The sequence below is a fragment of the Schistocerca piceifrons genome, chromosome 8 (assembly GCF_021461385.2).
Source record: "Schistocerca piceifrons isolate TAMUIC-IGC-003096 chromosome 8, iqSchPice1.1, whole genome shotgun sequence".
NCBI classification, from domain to species: domain Eukaryota; kingdom Metazoa; phylum Arthropoda; class Insecta; order Orthoptera; family Acrididae; genus Schistocerca; species Schistocerca piceifrons.
The window spans coordinates 200,902,463-200,929,392 of NC_060145.1; the positions used below are offsets into that span (position 1 = coordinate 200,902,463).

General features: G+C 43.8%; 1 protein-coding gene across 1 annotated transcript in view; it reads right to left on the reverse strand.

Annotated features, from left to right (window-relative positions):
• LOC124711731 (protein vestigial) overlaps positions 1 to 26,930 on the reverse strand; it is a 521,042-nt gene that overhangs the window by 157,443 nt on the left and 336,669 nt on the right. The window lies entirely within an intron of this gene.

The window sequence follows — 26,930 nt, forward strand, 5'->3', positions numbered from 1 at the left end:
TACCTATTTCCGTAGATGCTCACGACAATACCACTTGAAGATTCGACCAAATTCGCCTTTTTCGAGAAACTCGTTCACAGGCTCTGCATAATAATAATGTTCCCTTTGTCAAAGTCGCTTATTTCAATGGATTTTCGAATTTGCCGTCCATACCTTCGCTAGGATGATCCCCCGCCCGTGTCTGTTCCGCTTACATACTCTAGTTACCGCGTCACGTGCCCGCAACGTTACCGGACGGTGTCCAACGTCGCGGTGGGCATTCATAAAAGCACCGGCCGAAAAAATTAGATCTAATACGGTTCAGAATGAAACCGTGTGGGAACTCTTATTGACAAGAGTAACCTGTGGCTGTGAGCTAGGATTATAATTGTTTCTAACCGTTTGGTGCTCTCTTCACCCCAGCTCCGGTGTCGTACTCGCCATTCGATTCCAGAACGGGGACGAACATTAATCACGACATTAGGCACTTACTTACCCGGCATTGACCGCAGTATGCTTGCACATCAGGAAGGCTATTTATTACGCCACGCAGACATTCTGGCTCATTTTGATCCTCACGAACTCCCAGACTGTGTTTCAGAAACTACAACATACGATGATTGTAGACCAACAGGCATGTCTGGGATGTATTGGAGGTCACAAGAAACGCCCGGACATTGGGCATTGACATCCACTTACTTTGAATAAATGGGCATCAAGGCATTCTCTATAATGAAACTGTTGACTGTCTCTCTAAGTGGAGCATTACGGATGGACAGTTCCGCCCAACACCAACCCCTTACACGGATTTCAACTTTACGGTCAAGAAAGCCGCTTATTACGACTGGATTTATGAATGGCACATATCTCAGGTTTAAAAGGGCGGCCACCTGGTAGTCATACAACCGATTGGCTCTTCTCGACCACGGATCGCCTCGGTGAAGATTAGCAGACGTCATGTGATCTCAGAGATCACATGGGACACGGACGTTACTCCGCCCACCTCTGTCGGTAGCAAATCATCGCTTCTGGTGACTGACTACGACTCAACGGTGGTGGCGGACCCGAACTGCGTCTTATTGGCGTTTACCAAGTACTCGGCCGCACAAAAAATTTGTTGGGAACGGATACCCCTTCCCTATAAATGTTCGACACACATAAGTATTTTTCTTCGCGTACTATTTAAAGGACGCCGGTATCCGGCTTTGACATATAAGTTTTGTGGATTTCGTCTTCTCATGGACCCAGACTGGTTCGAAAACTGGTACGTATGTTTCTGTTTGTACTTTGCATTAAGAACTTATCTCTGTGTATTGAACTTGTACGCTGTTCTGCTCTGTAAACTACAATTATGTTAAGGTGGTACTTTTGTATATACTACTGGATGTATGGTCTTTGGTGTCCAAATCCAAAAATAAATAATCGAAATGAAATGTCTCTAATTGCTGACATATTCACGTAAATCAATCGCAGAGTCCTTTGCAATCAACAGCACAAGCATTGTACGACAGCACATACCAACTTACGGGTATCTAGACGGCAATAAATACAAAAAATATTGCAGTAAAAGTGCTATACGTATTGTCAGAAAGTTGTGTCGAAAACGTATTTTGACAGCCAATACGTCAGAGAAATGTTTTAGACCCATTCCCTACAAGCAGCGACGAGAAGACAACAGCTCAATACACATACCTTGATGAGCCAGAACGTTTTCATAGCCAATGATGACAGGAATGCCGCCAGGCAGTGGGGCGGGCACGTCAAAACTATGTAGGCGGTACAGAGACGAATGAGGAATCATTCTAACTACAATACGCGCCGCAAATGGGGAAATCTACTGACATAAGCGACTCTGATAAAAAGCAGACTGTTATGGCCTGGCGCGCGGGACCAAGCGTCTTGTGAACGGCGTAATTGGTCCGCAACAGATGTCTCCTGCGTGCTCCCATGTTGAGCCAACGAGATCGTCATTTACCATTCCAGTAGGCACTAAACATTCGAAATTGGATGAATGGCAAGTGTCCCTAGTCAGTTGAATCACGTTTGATGGTACATGAGGTCAATGGCCTGATACGCCGTCATCCTGCTCGAGACAATCATGTACCACGTACGCAGGCCAATAGGGTAGTAGTATGTTGTGGGTGACATTGACCTGGGTTTCCTTTGGACCTGTTGCAGTAATCTAAAACACCACACGAACATCACTCCGTACCACCTGAATCCCTTCGTGCTTGATGTCTTCCTCGACTGCGCTAAGCTCTTGCAGCAGAATCACTGTCCTTGACATACGCCCTGAATCGTGCTACAGTGGTTTCAGGAGCGTGGTAGTAAATTCACGTTTATCTCTTGGCCACGAAATTCACGTCATCTGAATCCTACACGGTCCAGTCAGATTAATGTGACCACCTGTCAAAATCCTGAATAACCACATTTTCCAGCACGGACCGCTGCGAGACGTGCGGAAACAGAGTCAGTGAGTTTCTGGAAGATACCGACAAGGATGTGGAACCATGTCGACTCCAGAGCTGTGGCCAGTTGCGCTAGGTTTCTCTGGCGAGGATCCATGGTGCGTACAGATACTCGATTGGATTTAGATCCGGGAAGTATGGTGGACGGGGGGGGGGGGGGTGCGCTAAACCCATCCTGGCGCTTTTCAAACTACGCACGTACACTGCCAGCTGTGTGCCACGTTGCAGTGTCCTGCTGGTAGATTCCATCGTGCCGAGGGAAAACAAACTGCACATAGGGTGGAGATGGTCCCCAAGGATATTGCATACTTATGTTGATCCACTGTAGCTACCAGAATGACAAGACCACCCAGGGAATGCCACGAAAACATTTACCAGTTCATAACGTTCCCTGCTCCGGCCTGGACACTTCCGACAACTCTTGCAGGGTCATACATGCCGAAGGCCATATCTCTGATGGAGCATAAAACGTGATTCACCTGAAATGGCCACCTGTAGTCACTCACTGGACATACAGTTGCGTGCAAATTTCAGCTTTCGGAGCCGATGAATGGCAGTCATCGTGGGTGCATCCGAGAGGTCTGCTGCGGCGGCCCATGCGCAGCAACGCTCTCTGAACGGTCGTTGGGAAGATACTATTGCAGGCCCGTGGCTCATCTGGCCGGTCAGTTGCTCAACAGTTGCACTTCTATTAGCCGATACACATCTCTGTAGCCGTCGTTCAGCCCTTCATCTATCTGATGACCTCAGATGTTAAGTCCCATAGTGCTCAGAGGCATTTTCAGCCCTTCATCTATAGCCCTTGCTGCACCACAGTAGCCTCGGCGCCGGTTTTGGATAGGGTGATTTTGCCGCACGCGATATACTTTACCACGGCAGGCAGGCGAACAGTTTACAAACTTAGCCGCTTTAGAAATTCTCCCACCTCTGAACCGAACGCTAATGATCAAGCGTTATCGCCGAGCAGTTCCTCATAAGGCACAGACTTCTGAAGTTAGTGCTGGGCGACTCCTAAGGTGATGCAAAGAGTGACGCCACTGGACAGGTGATGACTGAAAACGAGTGGCTTTAAGTGATAATTACTCAATACCCCGTATGAGTCAAATGGAAAGGTTTGGGTTTGGCTAATGCCTGTAGAACCAAACGTGCCATTACGTGTAGCGTCAATAGTGAAATATGGGAGGTGCTGTTCTCGTATGGGAATGTTTTTCGACTTTACGAAGTGGTTCCGTTATTGCCCTTATGAAAACGCTAAATTTGGAACGATATGAAGAATTTTACAGCATTCTGTAGTGCGCGCAATGGAGGAACAGTTCAGAGACGATAATCCTTTGTATCAGGCTGACAATGTACGCTGTCATAAAACAGCATCTGTGAGATTATAGTTTGTGGACAACACCACTCCTTAAATAGACTCTCCCGACCTGAACCTAGTGGAATAGCTATGGGAGGAATTACAACGCCAGCTTCTTTCCAGATTCCATTGTTCAACATTACTAACATCTCTGGTTTCGGCTCTTACGGAAGAATGGGCTGCCATTCCTCCACAGACATCCGGACACCTCATTGGAAGTGTCCCCAGCGGAGTTCAAGCCGTCAGGAAAGCAAAGAGTGGTCTCACGTTGTATTAGTAGGTGTACGGATGTTTCTGATCACAAAGGGGTACGCTTAGATGTAGACAAACACAAAAACTGTGTTCCTTCAGAAGTCGGACATCGTTAATCATCTTTCGTGCAACACGACGACAGAGCTAAAACTTGAGGATCATCGACTTAGTGACACTGAAACTAAAATTGGCAACTGCAGATCAGATTTAGGGTTGAAATGGCTCTGAGCACCATGGGACTTAACATCTGAGGTCATCAGTCCCCTAGTTCGTGGCTTGTGGAAAATAATTTGATGCTAAATCACAGTAAGACTCAGTTTTTACAGTTTCTAACTCACAATTCTACAAGAACCGACATTTTGATCAGACAGAATGGGCATTTATAAGCGAGACGGAACAGTTCAAGTTCCCAGGCGTTCGGATAGATAGTAAGCTGTTGTGGAAAGCCCATGTCCAGGATGTTGTTCAGAAACTAAATGCTGTTTTATTTACCATTAGAACAGTATCTGAAATAAGTGACACTTCAACACGAAAAGTAGTCTACTTCGCATATTTTCATACGCTTATGTCGTATGGTATTATTTTTTGGGGTAATTCTTCTGATTCAAAAAGGGTATTTTTGGCTCAAAAACGGGCTGTTCGAGCTATATGTGGTGTAAGTTCGAGAACCTCTTGTCGATCCCTATTCAATAACCTGGGAATTCTGACACTGCCGTCACAGTATATATTTTCTTTAATGTCGTTTGTTGTTAGCAATATTAGCCTATTTCCAAGAGTTAGCAGCTTTCACTCAGTTAATACTAGGCAGAAATCCAACCTGCATGTGGAATGCACTTCCTTGACTCTTGTGCAGAAAGGAGCGCAGTAATCTGCTGCATCCATTTTCAATAAGCTACCACAAGATCTCAAAATCCTAGCAGTAGCCCAAACTCTTTTAAGTCTAAACTGAAGAGTTTCCTCATGGCTCACCTTCTATTCTGTCGAGGAGCTCCTGGGAGAGCTAAAAAATTAAGCAAATTCCTGTGTTACATTGTTGATTTTCTTTATTTATACTTACGACATGTCACCTGAATATTTTTTTTTTTTATATTTCATTTTATCTGTTTCTAATATCGTGTTATAATTTCATGCATTGACTTGTACCATGACCATGGAGACTTCTCCTTAATTTGGTCCCACGCAACAATAAATAAATGAATAAATAAAAGAACTACTTAAACCTAACTAACCTAAGGACATCACACACATCCATGCCCGAGGCAGGATACGAACCTGCGACCGTACGGTCGCACGGTTCCAGACTGAAGCGCCTAGAACCACTCGGCCGCAGCGGGCAGCTCCGAGTTAGGGACATAGATACCAAGCTCGACAGACGATGCGGTAAATAAGTTGTGTCACACGCCAGCACTGTCACGATTTACCTGTCTGTCCACACTCGCCAATATTTTCATCAGTTTTGCGGTCACCAGCTTTCTCCTCAGTTCACCCCGAGTGGACGAACCTCCGTGGAGTTTTAGGACAGCACCTACAGTACGGCAGCTCGGCGGGCCGCCACCTGTTCCGCGGGTTGTCGGTCGTCTGCGTCGGCGCGGTATTAATTGACAGCGCCTGCTTTACGCGGGCCGCCTCTATCTGCGACCATCTGCTCGTTACTGCGCGCACCGACGACCCATCACTCAAGCCGCCGGGCCTGCGGAAGAATAAAAACCGCCTGCACCCGCCGCCCCCGTGATGGGACCGTGATAGAAATGTAAACTCGATTTTAAACTCTTTCATTAATTTTCGTGAGCCATGCTGTGGAGGGATGCAGAAGAGCTAAAGGCGGGCTGGTGGAAGGAGGGAAAAGGGGGGAAGGGGCAGAGATAGTTGGGAGGACAGTGGAACGGGGAAAGGTAAGGTGCTCGCGCGAACACAAAAACACGATTATAAATTCCCGGCGGCGCAGGCAAAGATGGTCCGAAACAAAAACGGGCGGCCGGCTGTTGTGTCCCGTGTCGCCGGACGGGTCCCGCCAGTTCCCACGCGGCCGTTGGATCCTCTTATCTGCGCATTCCTCAGAGGTGCTCCGTCGGCGCAGTCACTGGGCAGCGGTAAAAGATAGAGGAGCGCCCGATCGGCTGTCCGCGTGTACAGCAGTCAGGGACGGCAGTGGCTCACTTCGAGCGCACCCGTTACTTGGCAGTACGCTACCCGAGACCGCGCGACAACGTCACAAGGAGAGGCCATACGCTGGGTCCCGTCAATTTCAGCCAACTTCGGCATGCCAGTCCGGAACCACGCGGCGGCAACTCTAGTGAGTTTTGTCACTACGCGTCCCTTTTCACAAAATCCAGGTCAAAGGTTAACTTTGCTTTAACTTGAAACATTAGTTCTGAGAACGACTTTTTCATAGCTCCTTGGGGGCTAACAACAATAGTCCACTGGTTAAAACTTTTTTTATTTACGCGTTTCGGGTATCCCATCATCAGTATATCGGATAAAATAACTTAGTACAGAATTGAACGAAACAATGAGTTTACTGTTACCAGTTACTGTTTATTTATGTCCACAGCGCGTTTCGAAGGCTTAAACCTCCACCACCAGACCACCAGGTGGATTTACATGTTGTCATGTGTGTGTTGTGTTACGAATTTGGTGTCAGTCGTGACACTTTCTAGTGGAGAAACAAAAACACTAGTCAGAACATAGTTTTGGGGCGGTTTTAACTAAAAATTGGACGTATATCTAAATGTGGAAATGAAACAAGTAAAATGGATTATCAGTAGTGCTCACGGGTCCTTTCTCTTCCGTAATACATCACATGTAAACTGTCCTACTTGTAAAGAAATCCGGCCGTTGTGACCGAGCGGTTCTAGGAGCTTCAGTCTGGAACCTCGCGACCGCTACGGTCGCACGTTCGAATCCTGCCTGGGACATGGATGTGTGTGATGTCCTTAGGTAAGTTAGGTTTAGTAGTTCTAAGTTCTAGGGGTCTGATGACCTCAGAAGTTAAGTCTCATAGTGCTCAGAGCCACTTGAGCCATTTGTAAAGATATATGGTTTCTGGAAACCACTAGATGCAAAGAACTTATAGCTAAGCAGAAAGACGAAGTACGAAGAATATATAGCAACAAACACTATTATTTCAGGATAAGTTTTAAAGGATTTTGGAGATCTTTGTTCGAGCTGAGAAATACATGCGTTAGAATAAATATTTCAAGTGGCATACAAGATATTTTCTGTCAAGTTTATTTAGCTTAAACGTCATACTCGTTTATATAATCAGCCGACAGATTGCAAAGCATAAATAAAATAATTATGTTGCCAACAGTGGTAAAAATGTACATAAATAACAATTTTGGCTGGGATTCAAAGACAGAGGATGAAAGGTTTACGAGAAAGAGAGCTACTTTTTGGATATGCTAGGGCTGTGAGTTTGTTAAACTTACATTTATTACGTGTTATCAGCGTCATCATCATTTTCTTTGGGCCTTTGTCCCACTTCAACGTGGGGTCGGCCTTGTTACTACGGATTTAGTATCAGAGGATGCCCGGATGCCCTTACTGTCGCCACATCTGTTACGTGTTATAACTAAGTAAATACGCGGGTTGGAACTTGAATAGTGGCAACTATTTATTCACAACCGATACAAAAGAGTTACATGTTTGCACCTGTTACTGTACTTCAAAGTAGTCACCAGCGTTGTGTAGAACCAGTTGCCAGCAATGTGGAAGGAGTAGTGCAGCATTAACAGAGCCTGTTCTGTTGATGGTGCGAATGGAGCGGTCTACTGCCTGTCGAATCTCTGGAACAATTCTAAAGCGAATGCCACGAAGTGGTTCCTCCATCTTTGGAATCAAATCAAAGTCACAAGGTCTTAAGTCCGGGGAATATGGTGGATGGTACAGTACTTCCCAGTCCCATCGACCGAACAGAGCAGGCACAGGTAGCGGTGTATGCGCCCGCGCATTGTCGTGCAAAATGATGGGTGGGTTGCGCAGAAAGTGTCGCCACTTCTTTCGCAAAGCTGTCGCAGGTGATGCTCCAAAAACGAAGAGTAGTACTGTGCACTGAAGGTCTGCCGTGGAGGAACGTAATGCATTAGGATAACACCATCACAGTCGTACACAAGAATCACCGTAACTTTCACCATACTGAGGCTCTGATGCACTTTCGACTTTCACAACCATTCGTTGGATTGGCGTTTCAGTTTTGACTTCGTGGCATTCGCTTCAGAACTGTTCCAGAGATTCGACAGGCAGTAGACCGCTCCATTCGCACCATCAACAGAACAGGCTGTGCTAACGGTATACTACGCCTTCCACATCGCTGGCAACGGGTTCTACACAACGCTGGTGACTACTTTGAAGGACAGTAACAGGTACAAACATGTAACTCTTTTGTATCGGTTGTGAATAAATATTTGCCACTATTTAGGTTCCTGCTGCCACCCGGTACCCCCCCCCCCCCCCCCCTCCTCACCCAGGACGGAAGTAGTGTACCCCAGCTGTCTGCGTCGAGTGTAGATCGTGAAATTGTGTGAATGTGTTTCAAATGTGTGTGAGTCGTGTAACTGAGGTGGGATGTGGGGACCAGCCCGGTATTCACCTAGTAGGATGTGGAAAACCGCCTAAAAACCACATCCAGGCTGGCCGGCAAACCGGCCGTCGTCGTTAATCCATCAGGCGGATTCGATCCGGGGCCGGCGCGCCTCACCGAGTCCAGGAAGCAGCGCGTTAGCGCTCTCGGCTATCCTGGCGAGTAGGTGACATATGCTGTCATCGAACAAAATCGATATTTCCGCATATATTAATTTTTTTATCGGGATTGTAGAAGGAATCATCTTTCATCACGGCATATTTGCCCACAAGACCTCTTCATCAGTCTGAAGACTTAGCGATTTGAAATACCAATAGTCGCTCGTAGAAAGTCCACTATGTCCATCAGATTTGCTTACCTCTGACTTCAAGTTACTGCCGCTTGCAAATTCTTTTAAAAAAATTTGGCTGGAAAACTGTGAAAAAGATTATGGGGGCTCTAGAAAGCTATTTTGCAGACCGTCTGAATCGTACTTCAGAGCTGATATCTGCCGAGTTTAAAATCGTGGAACATAGTTCATTGACCTTTAGAAGAGAATGTCTAGAAAAGTAAGTATCTGAGCTAAAATCCGTATTTTCACTCCCGGAACGAGAAAGTTTCTCCTGCCCTCGTACTCCCATGCCCTGACGCAAAAGACACGACAGAGACAGTACAATTATTTCTCACCACCTCGCATAACAATTCTTTAAACTTTCCTTATAATTCCTCACGGCAAGAGCACCGTGTGTCTTCTGATGATTCTTATTTCAGTTCCTTTATCTTTGTAATGGTCTGAGCCGACTTGTTACGATCCATGAACCGGTCATTTCAATTCCTTCAACTCTTGATGCCTTGCCTCGTTGGTAAGGACTACGAACACTACAACACTAATCTCGAATACGTCACACTAACGTCCTGCATGTGGTGTCCTTAACAGAAGCTCTGCTCTTCGCAGAATCAGATAATAAAACTGTACCTACCGAGTGACGGAGCGCAGAGATTAAACCACGAGACCCACGACTGGAAGACCCGGGATTGAAAGACCCGGGATTGAAATCCTGCGTCCGGCCATCTAGATATAGTCTTACCGTGGCCTTCCTAAATAGCTCAAGGCAAACACCTTAATAGTTCTCTAGAAATCACATGGCCAATTACCTTCCCCGCCGTTGTCTAAATCGAGCACGTGCCCCTTCTCTAACCACACTAACAAGATTTTCAACCCTCATCCTCCTCCTTTTCTTCTCAGTTTATCAACGTCTTACTTCCTTTATCCTACTAATGAATCCGCGTGCTCATTCCATCTGTTACCACAATAAATAAAAAAAACATAAAATGCAACACATTTTTTGACCAATTTCGGTTGAAAAAATCTGGAATTGGAATTTGTTGTGGGACATTGTAAAATATTCTCTCTTCAGCCCATGTAGTTTCATAGTTTAATTTACGCGTAGCCCGTACTAGTCTTTGATCATTTCAACATCTACGTCACCAAAGAATCACACAAGCTCTCGGCGAGTTAAGAAAGCCTTTTCTTTGCTCTGCGGAGCGGAGTGTATGTTTCTCAGTGGGTTGTACACTGCGCTGTGGTCGAATTACGTAGAGTGCTGAGCCGAGCCGAGGGGACGATGACACGACAACGCAGCGTTTCAGCGTAAGAAATATTCCGGCCCCTACAAGGAGGTTTGGAGGCGGGAGGAGGGATGAGGAGGGACAGTGGCTCAGGCATTGTGCTGGAATCTGCAACAGCACGCAGGACACCCTGCGTCGCTTGGTGGGTAGTTCCGAGTGTGCACAGCAATACGGAGCAAGCTGGGAGTCAGAGAACCGTCAAGAGGTCTTCTGTGCGTGACGGAGGCGGGATGGAAAGTACAGGGCTATTCAAAAAGAAGGAACAGATTTCAAACCTTTATTTCTTCCAAACTAGAAAAGGTAGAAACACAATTTCAACGTTCCTGGAAAGATAAAAGTTCAAATTTTCTAAGCATGTCCGACATTACCTGAATGACACCGTTTCAGGACGTTGGATTTGAAGAGGAGGAACAGAAGATGAACCTCGCGCCGTTGGCGTCCCAGGTCCCCAGACCTCACACCTTCTGACTTTTATCTGTGGCGTTACGTGAAAGATCACGTTTTTATCCCCTCTACGCCTGCGAAATGGCATTGTTGAAGCTGTGAATCCGATAACGAGAGACCAGCTGCTTCGTGTGTAGCAGGAAATGAGCCACCATTTCGATATTTGTCCAGTAACACACGGTGCTCGCATTGAATGCATAATAATTTCAACTCTTCTCTTTCCTTGAACCCTGGAATTGTGTGCCTACCTTTTGTAATTTGGAAGCAATAAATGTTTGAAATCTGTTCCTTCTGTTTGAATAGCCCTGTACTTTAATCGAGAAGCACTGCAACTGCTCGGTATAAGGATTACCATGGCTGACAATGCATTTCATTTACCGCTAGTGCTACTTTTCTTGGCGATCTTTAAAATCCTGCACTGGTACCACTGTGGTATTAATTTACGCGGTCTTATAAGTGATCTAGTTGGTTATGCTTGTGTGATAATGTCCAAGGAGTTGGCATTGGCCAATAGCCAAGATTGTTGATAAATACAGTCTTTATAGAAAAAAAATTTAGTTTCGCCGTGGACTCAAATATGTAAGAGGCAACTGATACACAATTTTTCATAGGGATAATACTGATAGCTGTATCAGTGGAGCAAGAGTAAGGGATGTCGGGCTAATAAGAACAATTCCCTGACACGTGTAGATTAATGTGTCTCAGTTCTAAACCAGTATTCAAACTTGGCTAATATGAGCGCCAATACTTTAATGGAAACGTTTAAAATTTTCATGGGACGTCTAGAAACGACAGAGAATAGACTAAAATCCACATGCCAACCCTATTTAAAGTTTTATAAGTGGACAGAAACATAAGTAGGCGAAAACACTACGTAACGTGAAATACATTTAATCTTACTAGTGTTTTTTTACTGGGTCTCTCGAGCGTAATGAAAGTGAAGACTTGAGTTACAATACAGTAAGGCTACCCGAAACCAGCGAGTTTAGGCAAAACTGTGAAGAACGGTAACAGAGGTACATGCGATGATGGTGCAAGGTAAAAGCAGAAAATGTGTTAGCAACTGACTCAAACGCCTTCTGGACGAAACTCAACTACAGACCATGAGCTGCGTTCTCGTCTACTATCAACATGCATAGTGACATACGACATTTTTCAGGTATGACAAATCTAAGCAAGAAGTCGGCGAGATTGATAAGGTAGAAATTAGGGACTAACTAAGACCGTTTTAATGCCATCCACCTCTAAGACAAGCACGATGTAGTGTGATTTACTTCTATATTTTTCACGAACAGTTACCGTAAAGGGACTTATCCGGATTAGGATAGATACCTATTAATACTGATGTATTTCACACTGCGAAGACCATTCAAAAAGTGTGACATCCATGACTTCTCTAACAACTTCCTGAAGCTTCATAAACATTTCCGAAAGTATACTGACGCCAGTGACAAGTACTTTTAAGGTAAATAATATCCTTACGGAATTATAATGGTGATCAACCACCACTAATTTGTAACAGTTTAAGCGTTTAGATATTTTGGCTACATCTCACAGTAATCTGTTGTTAATCCTCCATTAATGCTAAAAATGAATCACGAAACACACAATTACAACATTACAAGTGACTTTAGCTCAAAAAATAGTGAATAATGTTGTTACCAAAATCCCGGTTCAGCTACCCAATAATACTAAATCCCCGACAGATAGCATACCTAATTTTGAAAGTAAGCTGAAAAAGTTCTTCTGTTCAATCCAGATTATTCCAGACTTATCGAGACACAACAGCAGATGTCTTTGTTTTGGCTACTGGAAATATTTACAAACCTCCGCAAGTCAGCTAACCAAATCCGCCTGTAAGGTTCTTCAGCCATCCAGTTGTGTATGTTGGTGATTTTAACAGCCATAGTCACGTCTGGGGATATCAGGATGAAGACAGCAACGGAGCTATTCTAAATGAATGGATGGATGGATACGCACAATCTCCAGTTCGTGAATAACGCAAAAGATCCAGGAACATTTCGATCTTGCAGATGGCTAGAGGAGAGCTCTCTTGATCTCTGCATCATATCTAAATAAAGACACGATTCAATGAAAAGTCATAAAGACTTCCCCACACAGCCAGCATAACCCAGTCATAATTCACTATGGTACTTAAAAAATTCGATTAGTCACGTATGCTCCTCAACCTCGACGGAATTTTCAACTTGCGAACTGAGAACCGTTTCAGAAATGTCTTAATAATAGCGTTCAGCGGATTCCCCCAGTTCTGTCCATTATGAACGATTTGCGGGTGTGATTAAAGTTAATGCCAGGAAATACATTCCACGTTCGAAATAAATACATCCCCTGGTGGTCTCAAGAATATGATAAGCTATATACCAAATATCAAGAATCCCACAATGACACGATACCTGATAACCTCTTAAGAACTTCCAATAAGAACAGAAGAAAAAAGTGGTGTAAAACAACGTTAGGGCTCAACACACTCTAGTCGGAAAGCCTGGAACCTTATAAGAAAATCTGGTGCAAACCTAAGGTTGTCACGTACAGTTACACATCTAAATGCCAGTTGTGTTGCAGCCAGACTAATGAAGATTTCGAAGATAGACAAGGCAAACACACGAACCATGAAAAAAGAACTTTGTATAAACGGGTTCTATCTAGAACCACATTCAGACTAATCAAATGACTTCCGCATTGAGGAGCTTGATATAGCCATGAATATGCTAAAGGTAAATAAAGCTGCTGGCTTTCATGGCATATATCCAGAGTTTCTTAAAGCCGCTGGACCTAAAACAAAATTGTGTCTAACTGGAATTTTCAGTGAGATTCTGAGAACTCGAAAATTACCAAAACTTTTCAAACAGGCTAAGATAAGTCCCATCCAAAAACCAGGCTAAGACGGAACTGATGCTTCTCGCTACCGACTAGTATCAAGGCTGAGTATAACCTCTGACTACTAGAAAGGTTTATTCTAAATCGCATTCAAGAGGCCAATGATCAAATCACTTCTGCCAAACAAGGTGGCTTTAGGAAACATTGGAGCTGCTGCGACCAGATCTTAAGGTTGACAACTCTAGTAGAGCTGGATTTCAGCGAGATCTCAAAACAACTGCAGTTTTCCTGGATCTTACGGCAGCTTATGACACTGTCTAGAGCGAAGGATTGAAGTTTACTGAAATCATCCCATGCCAAAAGCTGGCGTTTCTAATAAACAACATGCTTTCCGACAGGCGCTAAAGGTCTTCCTGAACGAACAATCTAGGTGATAAATATCTATAAATAATGACCTATCTGAAGGATAAGTCCTAGCCCCCTTCCTGTTTAACCCATATATATATATATATATATATATATATATATATATATATATATATATATATATATATATTACACTCTATGAAAATCAAGCATACAGACGACCAAGCATTAGTCTTTCACAGTAAAGACCTGATGCTGTGTGAGAGTGTGCTTTCAAATGATCTGATGAAAGTCAATGATCTGATGAAAGTGAATGATCGCTTCTATAAATGGAGACTTCAGCTTAACCCAAATAAAACTGAGGTTGCTGTATTCAACTGAAGTAATAAAGAAGCCCAAAGGAAGCTAGCTACATGTGACTGTCAACAGGCTCGAACTATTACATGACTACAACCCAGTATATCTAGGAATCACTCTGGATCGATCGTTGACATTCAAACAACAGTGCATCAGATTACCTAAGAAACTTAGATCACGAGTAAATCTACTTCGCAAAATCGCCGAAAGCAGCTGGATTGCGGACGCTAATACTCTACGCTCTGCTGCAATCGCTCTTGTGTATTCTGCTGGAGAATACTGCGCTCCTGTGTGGGAAAACAGTGCCCACACAACGAAGTTTGATTTGCAGCTTAATGAGGCCATGGGAGTTATCGCAGGTACTGTGAGACCTACTCCCAATCAGTGGCTGACTGACTAATATTGCTCCACAAGATCTAAGGAAGAAAGCAGCTAAGATAAATTTGCCCAAAAAGATTACTTCTCATAGCAACTCTCACTCGTATGATGCCCTACAAGATCCACCATCAACTCCTCTGAAATCACGCAAACCAACCTGGGCTGATTTAGAAAGTGTCGGTTCGTTTGATGTGACCTCCGAATGGCGACAACGCTGGAACGGACATCCACCCAACAACGCACACCTGGGTCAAGACCCAACAAAGAATATCGAGGGATTCGAGTTACAACGCCAAATCTGATAGAGGCTGAACCGCATTAGGACTGTCCAAGGAAGATGTGGTTACACCACGAAGAAGTGGGGTTTCCGTCCATCTGCTGACTGGGACTGCGCAGCGGATGAGCAAACAGTAGATCATGTTGTTAAGAAGTGCCCACTTCGAGCATCTGACGGTGATCTAAAGACTTTACATGAAGTGACTGAAAGTGCTCTTGACAAGTTGTCACATTTGGATATCTCCAGTTGATTGTAGATGCTCTTGTGTAGTTGTAAAACCATACGATAAATAAATAACAATTCCGTAGAAGAATTTTATTTAGTAACCTGTAGCTTATTTAGTTCAAAATTGTTACATTCTTACCTGTGTGTGTGTAACTTAAATTTTATTTTCTGGTATATGAACTCGTTTGTAAATGATCAACGTCCAACCACATTTAAAAATCAATCTGAGTCACCCATGAAATACGTATCGATCTAAGTAACTAAGCTATAATGTTATCCAACTTATTCACAAAATTAACTGTTCTATTTCTCACGATTATGTATTCTAACATGATCGATTTCGCAGTAAGGCAACTAAGCAGACACCATGAAATTATTGATGTCACTAGTGCTAGCTTAGAAGAACAATCGTAAGCATCATCCAGGACATTAGAACTGCTGATAATGTCACAGTTCTGACAAAGTTGCATTCGTAGTAAGTGGCTCTATCTGTTAACAGTTTGATCCTGCCCATGAGAGCCATTTCGCCTGAGTTGTGGCATTATCAGCGTATCAAAACACTAGATGGAATCTACGAACGTGCAACTGAGCAAGTTCATGCGACATGGATGATTTCATGGCGTCTGATATGAGATCTTATGATGGAGTTTAGCGTTTCTGAAAGTAATCTCGTTTGGGTAAATGGATGTCAACAACACAACTGCTAATGGGGAATAAAACATCTTGCGAATATAGAGAACAAGTAAAGACACAGGTCATATCTTCTGTGTTCTTTGTGTTGCGGTAACATCACGGAACTTTTCAGGCTTACCTCCGTCTAACTTTTCACTCAGGTGAGTACTGCTACTTTCACAACGGCACCTGTTCTAATCTAAGGCCTACATATGATAACTTGAACAATGAGCGTACCCCACTGGACTGTTATGTGACCATTATTGTTCTCAATATGGAAACAAAACTGGCCAAGTGTGAGCAGTGCGCGCTCTGAGGGTACCGTAAAAACTTAATTATGTACAATGATAGTTCATCGATAAAGGGAACTGATAATCTCTATGATTTTTGACTGTTGCCGATATCGATAGTGGCAAGAGCAAAAGGCACCAGTCGAGGACGGCCAGTGCTATTGTCTCAGAACACAGCGACCCGCATCCGGACGAGGAAGGACCTGGTGCGAGACTTCGTCACCACATCAAGCCGAGTGTTGTGATCTTAATGGCCGTTTTGCTGAACTGTAATCAGTGAGCATGTGCCGGATTTTACTGTTTCCTGTAAAGAGAACGTTGTCCCCGTCTATGCCTTAGACTGATAACACAGACAGGTTCCAGTGCCGCTGTTTACTCTGTGTCTAGAACATTAGTGCTGGATACGCGGTCAGCTATGGTGTCACCCAGATTTAAATCTCCCAAAGAAAAGTAAACATTCAACTCACGTCCGTTCTATTGAGTGATTGCCTGTCTCATGATCGTTGGGTCAGTTATTGCTCCCGTGATTTGATTCAGTACTAGACTGTGCACGATTATTTTGCTACAGGGTGACAATTATTGAACTACATGAAAAAAAAGCAAATTAGTTACAAATTACGGTGCGCACACACTTCATTCAACATGTAACCGTTATTAGAGATATTCGGATTTAGGTTATGACATCTTCGACATGCCCGCAATCATTTGCGATGATGAGATGCAAACGAATAGCGGAATTCTGCATTATCCGCTGACGTGTCGAAACATCGATGCTGTAAATAATCTCCTGAATGGCTGTTTTCATCTCAGCAATGGTTTTGGGGTTATTGCTGTACACCTTGTCTTTAATACAGCCCCATAAAAAGGAGTCGTACATCTTCAGATCCGGATAATATGGAGGACAATCGAGGCCCATGCCAGTGGCCTCTGGCTACTCGAGAGCCAGAATCCGGTCCCCAAAGTGCTCCTCCAGGACATCACCCTCCTGCTTCGATGGGGTCGCGCTCCGTCTTGCATGAACCACATCTTATCGGAATCAGGGTCACTTTGGATAATGGGGACGAAATCATCCTCCAAAACCGTTCGGTAGTAACCGTGGCATCAAGGAATATCACACCGATTATGCCATGACTGGATATTGCACACCACATAGTCACCCGTTGGGAATTAAGAGACTTCTCGATAGCGAAATTCGGATTCTCAGTCCCCTAAATGCCCCAATTTTGATTATTGACAAACCCTTCCAACTGAAAATGGGTTTCGTCCTAAACCAAACCATACAGGGTATACTAATTCCCATCATGCCCAGCGGCCAACCGTGCAGTTTGAACGTCCTAACGCAAACCGTTCAGAAGTTCAATGACTGCCACCCTGTACATTGGCTAAAAAATAAATCATTTTTCTTATTTATATGCCAGTTCTTGCGAGGCACGTTAGAGGAAGTTTTTGGTGTGCATGAATTCCTTCTGCGTTCAAATTGTTCAAATGTGTGTGAAATCTTATGGGACTTAACTGCTAAGGTCATCAGTCCCTAAGGTTACACACTACTTAACCTAAATTATCCTAAGGACAAACACACACACCCCTTCCCGAGGGAGGACTCGAACCTCCGCCGGGACCAGCCGCACAGTCAACGACTGTAGCGCCTAAGACCGATCAGCTAATCCCACGCGGCTTCTGCGTCAAATTGTGCATTATTACCTTGTTGCTAAATTTAAATGATTTCGCTTTTTATGTGCCTTTTCTTATGAGGCTCGGTAGAAGAAGAGTGCGTGGATATGACTGCTTTGTCATGACACGTAACCTTAAATGGTTCAAATGGCTCTGAGTACTATGGGACTTAACTTCTGAGGTCACCAGTCCCCTAGACTTAGAACTACTTAAACCTAACTAACCTAAGGACATCACACACATCCACACCCGAGGCAGGATTCGAACCTGCGACTGTAGCGGTCGCGCGGTTCCAGACTGTAGCGCGTAGAACCGCTCGGCCACCCCTGGCGGCACAGGTAAACTTACTATGCTTTTCTCCCCTGTAGAGGCCGAATTGCATGTTGTGCATAGGAAGGCGTCCGAGCTCAGGGTGTGGCTCACGGGCTTATTTTACTTATGTCCTGTTTACGAAGGTTGACTTCCGCCTGGTACGCCGTCTTTACGTGCAGCTGCCACCGATACGTTTATCTTAAAGATTATTACAGTAACGTCGTGTCTACAAGTTTTCTATCTAGGACTACCCTGGCCCCTAATGTAGTAACTGAATATTTTGGGCAGTGCCATACTTGAACTGTCATTTGTGTTTTAACGACTTCAGACAGTTTATTTGTCTTTTTTCATTTTAAAAGTTTTTATTGCAGTTATCAGTTGCGACAAAGGTTTTTGTGAGTCCACTTACTCGAGAATTTAAAATTTGTCATTCTAAAAAGTTATCTGATTGGATTAAACGTTCTGCGACTGGCCTTGTCAATTCTGCCATAAGGTTTTCTGGCTAATTAACTTGTTCTCTTCTGGAGTTACGTTGTTCAAGTACCAGTGTACGGAAGTATTTTACATTCACTAAATACACTACTGGCCATTAAAATTTTTACACCAACAAGAAATGCAGATGATAAACAGGTATGCATTGGACAAATATATTATACTAGGACTGACATGTGATTATATTTTCACGCAATTTGGGTGGATAGATCCTGAGAAAGCAGTACCCAGAACAACCACCACTGGCCGCAACAAACAGAGCTTGGATGGCGTGTACAGGTACAGCTGCCCACGCAGCTTCAACACGATTCCACAGTTCATCAAGAGTAGTGACTGGCGTAATGTGACGAGACAGTTGCTGGGCCACCATTGACCAGACGTTTTCAATTGGTGAGAGATCTGGAGAATGTGCTCGCCATGGCAGCAGTCGGAACATTTTCTGTATCCAGAAAGGCCCGTACAGGACCTGCAACATGCGGTCCTGCATTATCCTGCTGAAATGTAGGGTTTCGCAGGGATCGAATGAAGGGTAGAGCCACGGGTCGTAACACATCTGAAATGTAACGTCCACTGTACAGAGTGCCGTCAATGCGAACAAGAGGTGACCGAGACGTGTAACCAATGGCACCCCATACCATCACGCAGGGTGATACGCCAGTATGGCGATGACGAATACACGCTTCCAAGGTGCGTTCACCGCGATGTCGCCAAACACGAATGCGACCATCATGATGCTGTAAACAGAACCTGAATTCATCCAAAAAAGTGACGTTTTGCTATTCGTGCACCCAGGTTCGTCGTTGAGTACACCATCGAAGGCGCTCCTGTCTGTTATGCAGCGTCAAGGGTAACCGCAGCCATGGTCTCCGAGCTGATAGTCCATGCTGCTGCAAAAGTCGTCGAACTGTTCGTGCAGATGGTTGTTGTCTTGCAAACGTCCCCATCTGTTGACTCAGGGATCGAGACGTGACTGCACGATCCGTTACAGACATGCGGATAAGATGCCTATCTTCTCGACTGCTAGTTGGGCCGTTGGGATCCAGCAAGGCGTTCCCTTTTACCCTCCTGAACCCACCGATTCCATATTCTGCTAACCGTCATTGGATCTCGACCAACGCGAGCAGCAATGTCGCGATATGATAAACCGAAATCGCGATAGGCTAGAATCCGACCTTTATCAAAGTCGGAAACGTGATGGTACGCATTTCTCCTCTTTACACGAGGCATCACAACAACGTTTCACCAGGCAACAGCGGTCAACTGCTGTTTGTGTGCGAGGAATCGTTTGGTAACTTTCCCCATGTCAGCAGGTTGTAGGTGTCGCCACCGGCGCCAACCTTGTGTGAATGCTCTGAAAAGCTAATAATTTGCATATCACAGCATGTTGTTCCTGTCGGTTAAATTTCACGTCTGTAGCACATCATCTTCGTGGTGTAGCAATTTTAATGACCAGTAGTGTAGTTGTAAGTGAACTATTAAAACAAAGGGCCAATGGCTTGTCACGTACGGTTCCTTGTATCCAATCTATCCTGCTCAGCCGCACTTAGTGCATATCACGTTTGTCTCGTGCATCGTGCAGCGTCAAGCGGGGCTTCGCCCGACGCTATGGGACCTCAGAGACGACGGACGAGGAAGAAGGTTTTGACTTTAAGAGCGAAGCTCCTTGCTACGAACCGAGTACCCCATGCCTCAACAAAGGATGGTGCAGCCTGTCCGTCAGAAAGCGCTGTTCTCGGAAAGAAGCACACCGACTGTTTAACCTCTTACTGTCAGATCGTCTGCTTAAGTACGTATTTTCTCATCTCACAACATTCGTCAGATTGAGGGATGGAGAGAGAGTCGTAAGGGATACATAATAATAAAAAAAAAAAAACAGCGACAAATGGTTAATCGTCATCTGTACCGAAAAGAGATAAAAATACGAAGGCTGATTTCTTTTTAGCTGTGAGTTATTGTGATGGCGCCCAAGTAAATTATACTGGTAATGAAGCATCAATATGCACAAATTGCAGTGCCGACTTACAGACATAATGTGACTTTTATACCAGACGGCAGTCCTCGCTGCCCGTTTAAGAACGACTTCGTTGCCATTGCAGTCTATGAATTTTTCATGCGATCCACGTCCGCCGAGAGCGAGCGAGGAGTGGTACGCACTACTCCGAAAAACGTAATTAAGATTTCCGTGCGCGATGCGACGGCAGCCATATTGAGTGATTTACGGAGTCTGTGGTAGCAGCTGCCCCACCAGTGGGCTGTTTAATTCGCTCATTCTGACGGCCGCTGCGTTGTGCTGCCGCAGTAAGGCTATAAATGATACCTGAAGCCCCCACGCCGACGGTGTCTTCGTTGTTCCAAGTCTTCGAATTGCTGTTAATGGAAACAGATCCGCCTAGGAGACACATAACGCTATTATGTGCTTTCGAAACCTAACACTTCCAAAGACTGTCGCTCATAAGATACGGCTCATAATGACAGCAGTCTTCACTGTCATATCGCTGACAGAAAATGAAAAAAGTTTGTGTTATAGTTACTCCTATCCCTAAATGTCTGCTTGCTCTATTATGTCGGTACTGTTTTTTGAGTTCACTGTTAAAAGCTATTTTCAGACACTCTCTAACTAGAAGCATTCTGTGTGTAATACCAGGGCTTAATTTCGCCTGGAAAGTGCCGGAAGAGTGTTCCGACAACTCCCAGGGTTTTTTTAACGCATTCGAACAAGTCGGCACCAGAGATTTGAAACAGTATACGCGTATTAAATCGGAAGGTAACTATGAACTGCCGATGCGCCGGCACCAGTGAACGTGACAAAGAGTGAACAACGTGTTTATACGAAATTATGTTTTAAACAGCTGAATTTCAGAACAGTATTTCGTAAAACATAGTTTCTCATTGCAAGTTTTATCACTACTTTTCAAAAATTGAAACCTGATTTTTATGAGTGGGGTGGGGAATTAGAGTGGGGGAAGGGGGTAAGGGATTTATGTCATTGAAGAGGTGTGTTGTGGCACCTAAAATTTTAGATATTTAGCACTGGCTGGTACTACTTTGATATGCGGAATTATTCGTTCCTTTCACTGCTTCTTTCATTCCACTCTAACGTACCTGTGTACTCTATACTTTTTCTGGTAGCTTCCAATACTATTTTTTCAACGTATAAGAGGATCATCGAAGAGCTTCGACGCAAGGACAAGACCACGTGGTTTACACATTGTCATTCACACTATTCCATACAGCGTTCTCCTGAGAACGTGAATCAAACATACCATAAAACATCATAATGTTGACACCCTTCCCTTTAAAGTCGTGACCTGGTTGCAGACTGATTGTAGTAAAACTAATATTTTTAACGTACACTTGTGTAGTGGGACTGCTTTTCCGAAAATTCAGCTACAACTTAAATAAAAACCTATATGTTACAAATACATGAAGCAGAATCAAAGAGAAGCAATAACAAATGGTTGCTGTGCCGCAGCCGGCCGCGGTGGTCGAGCGGTTCTAGGTGCTTCAGTCCGGAACCGCGCAACTGCTACGGTCGCAGGTTCGAATCCTGCCTCGGGCATGGATGTGAGTGATGTCCTTAAGTTAGTTAGGTTTAAGTAGTTCTAAGTTCTAGGGGACTGATGACCTTAGATGTTAAATCCCATAGACTCAGAGCCATTTGAACCATTTGCTGTGCCGCAGGGAATTACACTCGACAGTGCAAAGTGGGTTCTTTAGTTTGCTCCAGGAGGAGATTGAGTGGAACGATAAAATACAAAATATTAGTTCACTTCATTTCAATATACAGAGTGATTCAGAAGTAACTGTATACATTTCGTGGGTGTAAAGTCTGGATCAAACTGTGAGTAAATTGTTAAATAACGTTCCGCCCGGAACTGCTTTATTTTGCGACATCTGATCCATAATGTCATTTGTGGTACGCATTATATCATAGGCCAGTTCATGCTTTTGGCGTGTTGTCTTCGCCGGCATATCGACTGATGCGTTGTCTACGATGCCCCTGCACATTTCAGTCGGGTGCTAAGAATGTGCCCAGATTGCTTACCCCGATACGTGGACAGGTCGTGCAAGACCATTTGTCCTGCCAGATCTCCAGATCTTAACCCTTGGACTTCTACCTTTGGGGCCGCCTCAAGAAGCTCATGTATGGTGTTGCAATTGAGAATGCGGCACAACTACAGCAGCGAACTGAAAATGGCCGTGCAATTGCGCAGAATGGGATGAGTGCAGCCTGCAACATTCCGAGGCCGGAAAGACCTCGAGTACGTCACTGTCTTCGTCAACATGAACATCATTCTGAACATGTCTGGGGTGTACAGCACGTAGTCGAGTTGAATTTCGGGTCCCATCGTGTCGCTGCTTTCTCAGAAGAATTAATTTTTGTATTGCACTTGTGATCCCTCGTCTACTGCATAGCTCTGACATGAAGCAATTGCAGACAAAACTTTATTTAACGTTTTAGTCTTATTTTGATGAAGTGTGTACGTTTGATTTTGAATCACCTTGTAGATATGAAGCATTTACTTAACCTGGTACAATTCATTTCCACAGGAATGTTCTGAGTATCTACTACTATCTCTGATTACTTATGTTTCACTTGACACAGACAAATGTACAAGGCTCTTCTCTTGAAGTATCACTGACATAATGTTGACATTAACTTGTTCCTAAGATAGTTAATACACTCGTGGCCTACCTAGGCGATGCCATCATCTTGATCGGTGACTGTGAACTGGCCCGAGCGTTACTCTGCTCAGCCGTAACTGGATCACTAACTGCGGTGGCATAGCAAAGCTCTAGGAAGCGTGGCTACGCCAGCGTTTCTCATTAGTCGGTGTGGCATGCAGTGACTATACTCTTCTATGGTTTCGTTGCGAGGCGTCGATCTTGCTTCGGCACCCCGTTCTTCGGACGACATCACAATTATCACTTCATTCGAAGACTCGACTTATACAGCTGAACGAAAAATGGAGCGATACGAAGAGGGAGCCAGATACCGTTCTAATCCTTGCTGCTGATTAACAACCTTTACTCTGATACACCAACAAGCTTAGTAGTGGTATTACGCCGTTTTCCACGCGCGTTTAGGCAGATGCTGGGCTGATCCCGATTCCACACTTCAGACAATGCGATACGCAGACAGGACAAAGTTAACAAGATTCTCAGACGACGCACATCCCTTCCCTCCTTTAGGGTAACTGACGATTGTTGCGACAGGAAAATTATAGGGCCACGAAGTTAAAATAAAAACAAATTTCCTGAATTATGAGAACAGTGGATCCGTTAAGACAGGATAAATAGGATAAATGCAAAGAAAGAGGGAGAGGGGGAGAGAGAGAGAAAGAGAGAGAGAGAGAGAGAGAGAGAGAGAGAGAGAGAGAGAGAGAGACAGACTTCACTAATTGAATCGACAGCCAATGGTATGCATAATTAACATCTGCGAACGATATTTTTCTGGCATCCATTATCTAAGAGTGAGGATAGAATAGAAATTAGGAGATAAGTTCTATTCAAAAGCAAATAAATGATTTGCAAATAACAAATGCATTCTGTTTGTAGGTATATAACTACTAAAATAATTAATTACCTTTCCACTGTTAATACGTTGCAATGGTATCCCTCCACCTAACTGTGTTCACAGACCCAACAAGTTTGTAGGTATATAACTACTAAAATAATTAATTACCTTTCCACTGTTAATACGTTGCAATGGTATCCCTCCACCTACCTGTGTTCCCAGATCCAACAATTACTTTTCCAAACGTTAGTAAGATCAACTTCCACGTCTTCAAATTGATGGTTCAAATGGCTCTGAGCACTATGCGACTTAACTTCTGAGGTCATCAGTCGCCTAGAACTTAGAACTAATTAAACCTAACTAACCTAAGGACATCACACAGATCCATGCCCGAGGCAGGATTCGAACCTGCGACCGTAGCGGTCGCTCGGTTCCAGACTGTAGCGCCTAGAACCGCACTCCACGTCTTCACTAGAACAGTTTCTATAAAATATAGTTTTTTGCATGCTACCAAATTAAAATCTGAGTCGGGTATTCCTATTTTAAACAGACTGGAAAAGTTCACATACATTTGCTTCACTTACTAAACTGAAGATACCATAAGAAATATTGGAATGTCTTCAGAAAGACACTCAGTTTTGAGGAACACGACGCAGTGTTGGCGATCATTGCAAGAAGTCAGACGTTTCGACACGCTTTTATGATGAACGAATTATTAGTTCATTCTAAAACTTCTCTCTTGGCGCTGGGAATGACCAAAGACTATCAGATAATATAAGTTGTCTGATAAATGTATACGACTCAATAGTATGAGGTAAATGAAAGCGAAGGTAACCACATTTAACTAATGGCTGTTTTTGTTTACAATTGCTGCAATTGAAATAAATACCTACATTAGTAATGATTCTGCCTGTAACTCTTGTATCTGTAATGGGATTGTTTGCCTAATAATAATCTTACAAATTCGCTTTTTAAAAAACTCCATGTTCTGCTAAAATTAAATACAGAACACCCGTTACTGTCATTCTTAGAATATACGAAAATTGATTTTTGAGTAAAGAAAAATATTTTCAACTACTTGCGGATGAAATGCTGCCAAACAATCAAATGCACGACAGTAGGTCAACCTTTGCAAGTTACCCTTTACATACATGCAGCTTCAAGACAGTAGTCATACCAAAGCCAACCGAAAGTTTACATTTTACAGAAATAAAAACGAGAACCGCAGAGTATGATAAACAGATGTTGAAACATCTGTGGATAAATAGTAAGAAAACAACTGCAACAGGGACTTAGCGTGAAGAGTAATCTTCTACTACCTTTTTAAGCCAGGAATGTCCTTTAGGTATCAACAATTATGTTCTAATTTGTATTAATGTTACTGATAAAGCAAGATTCGCCGATAATTTAAGTAAGGGACTTCAGCTTCCTTTTCTCTAGTACTCATCTCAAGCATCGCATGCAAAGCAGAGGAGCTCATTACGGCAACGAACTATGGACTGGTTTCTATGCGTCAATTAGTTTCCGAACTATGTAAATAAGGGAACGAAAAAAATAACTGCAAGTACATGTTACATTTTCGCGGGCGAATACAGACGTTTTTTTAGCTCTACCCATCGTTCCGGTCTTTAATACGTACTTTATAATTCGTTAACTTTTTCATGGTAAGACTTTAAAACGTTAGAAGAACACTCAACTATAACACGGCACGAACGTATTTAGCTGAAGCACCTATCAGTGGCAACGGTTGCTAAGTGTTCACCACACCGATTCGTAAATTGCATAACTCCTCCAGCCTTAAATTTCTTGAAAAATTAATGTTTATCAGTGATACCAATTACATAAACGCAAGTTAGTTTAGAAGTAATTAAACAGATTGCGTAATTAAGGCTCCAAATGCAGAAATGAGTTCTAGAAAGTCGTAAACATTATGTACACATTAACAAAAGAGCAATAATCTACGTGAAATACAAACGATATGAGAGAGCGTAGTATGTAGTTGTGAAAATATCAACAGAAGAGCAATAATCTACTTGAAATACAAACGATATGAGAAAGCGTAGTATGTAGTTGTGAAAATACTGATAAACGATAAAAGAACATGAGACTTCGTCGAAACAGTCGAAATACTGACGATAGTGTTATACTCTGTGTACGAAAGGTCAGTTAAAACAGCCAGTTCGATATTGACAAATGAGGTCACTGAGAACGGAATTGTACGCTGCATAGGAAGTTTATTGAAGGGGGTTCAAAAAATGGTTCAAATGGCTCTAAGCACTATGGGACTTAACATCTGAGGTCATCAGTCTCCTAGAACTTAGAACTATTTAAACCTAACTAACCTAAGGGCGTCACACACATCCATGCCCAAGGCAGGATTCGAACATGCGACCGTAACGGTCGCGCGGTTCCAGACTGAAGCGCCTAGAACCGCTCGGTCACAGCGGCCGGCTATTGAAGGGGGAAACGTGTCAATAGCGCTCTGTGTCACTGCAGTTTATTCACCATCAGAATTGCCTTTTCTTTTTTTCAATTTTGTATGGTAGTTTCGAGGACCTGTTGACGCCGTTTTCGGAGCAAATTGCTCTGTAGGATAGTAGGGAAACAAAAATAATCAGTATGTCTGCTGAAAGATCGACTCGGGAGATCGCGAGGAGTTGTTTGTGCTAAGCACGGAAATCAGAGATCAAATTGGTCGATGCAGAGTCCATTGTTCTATCCAGCGTGCCATTTCGAACGGCCCCTGCGCACACCTGCTTGCTTAGCAAGCGGTGGCTATTTCCGGAAATAAAGCTCTCATATCGGCGACGAAGCGCTTGCGCAGCTAAGGGCAAGCTTCGGCCTCGCGCT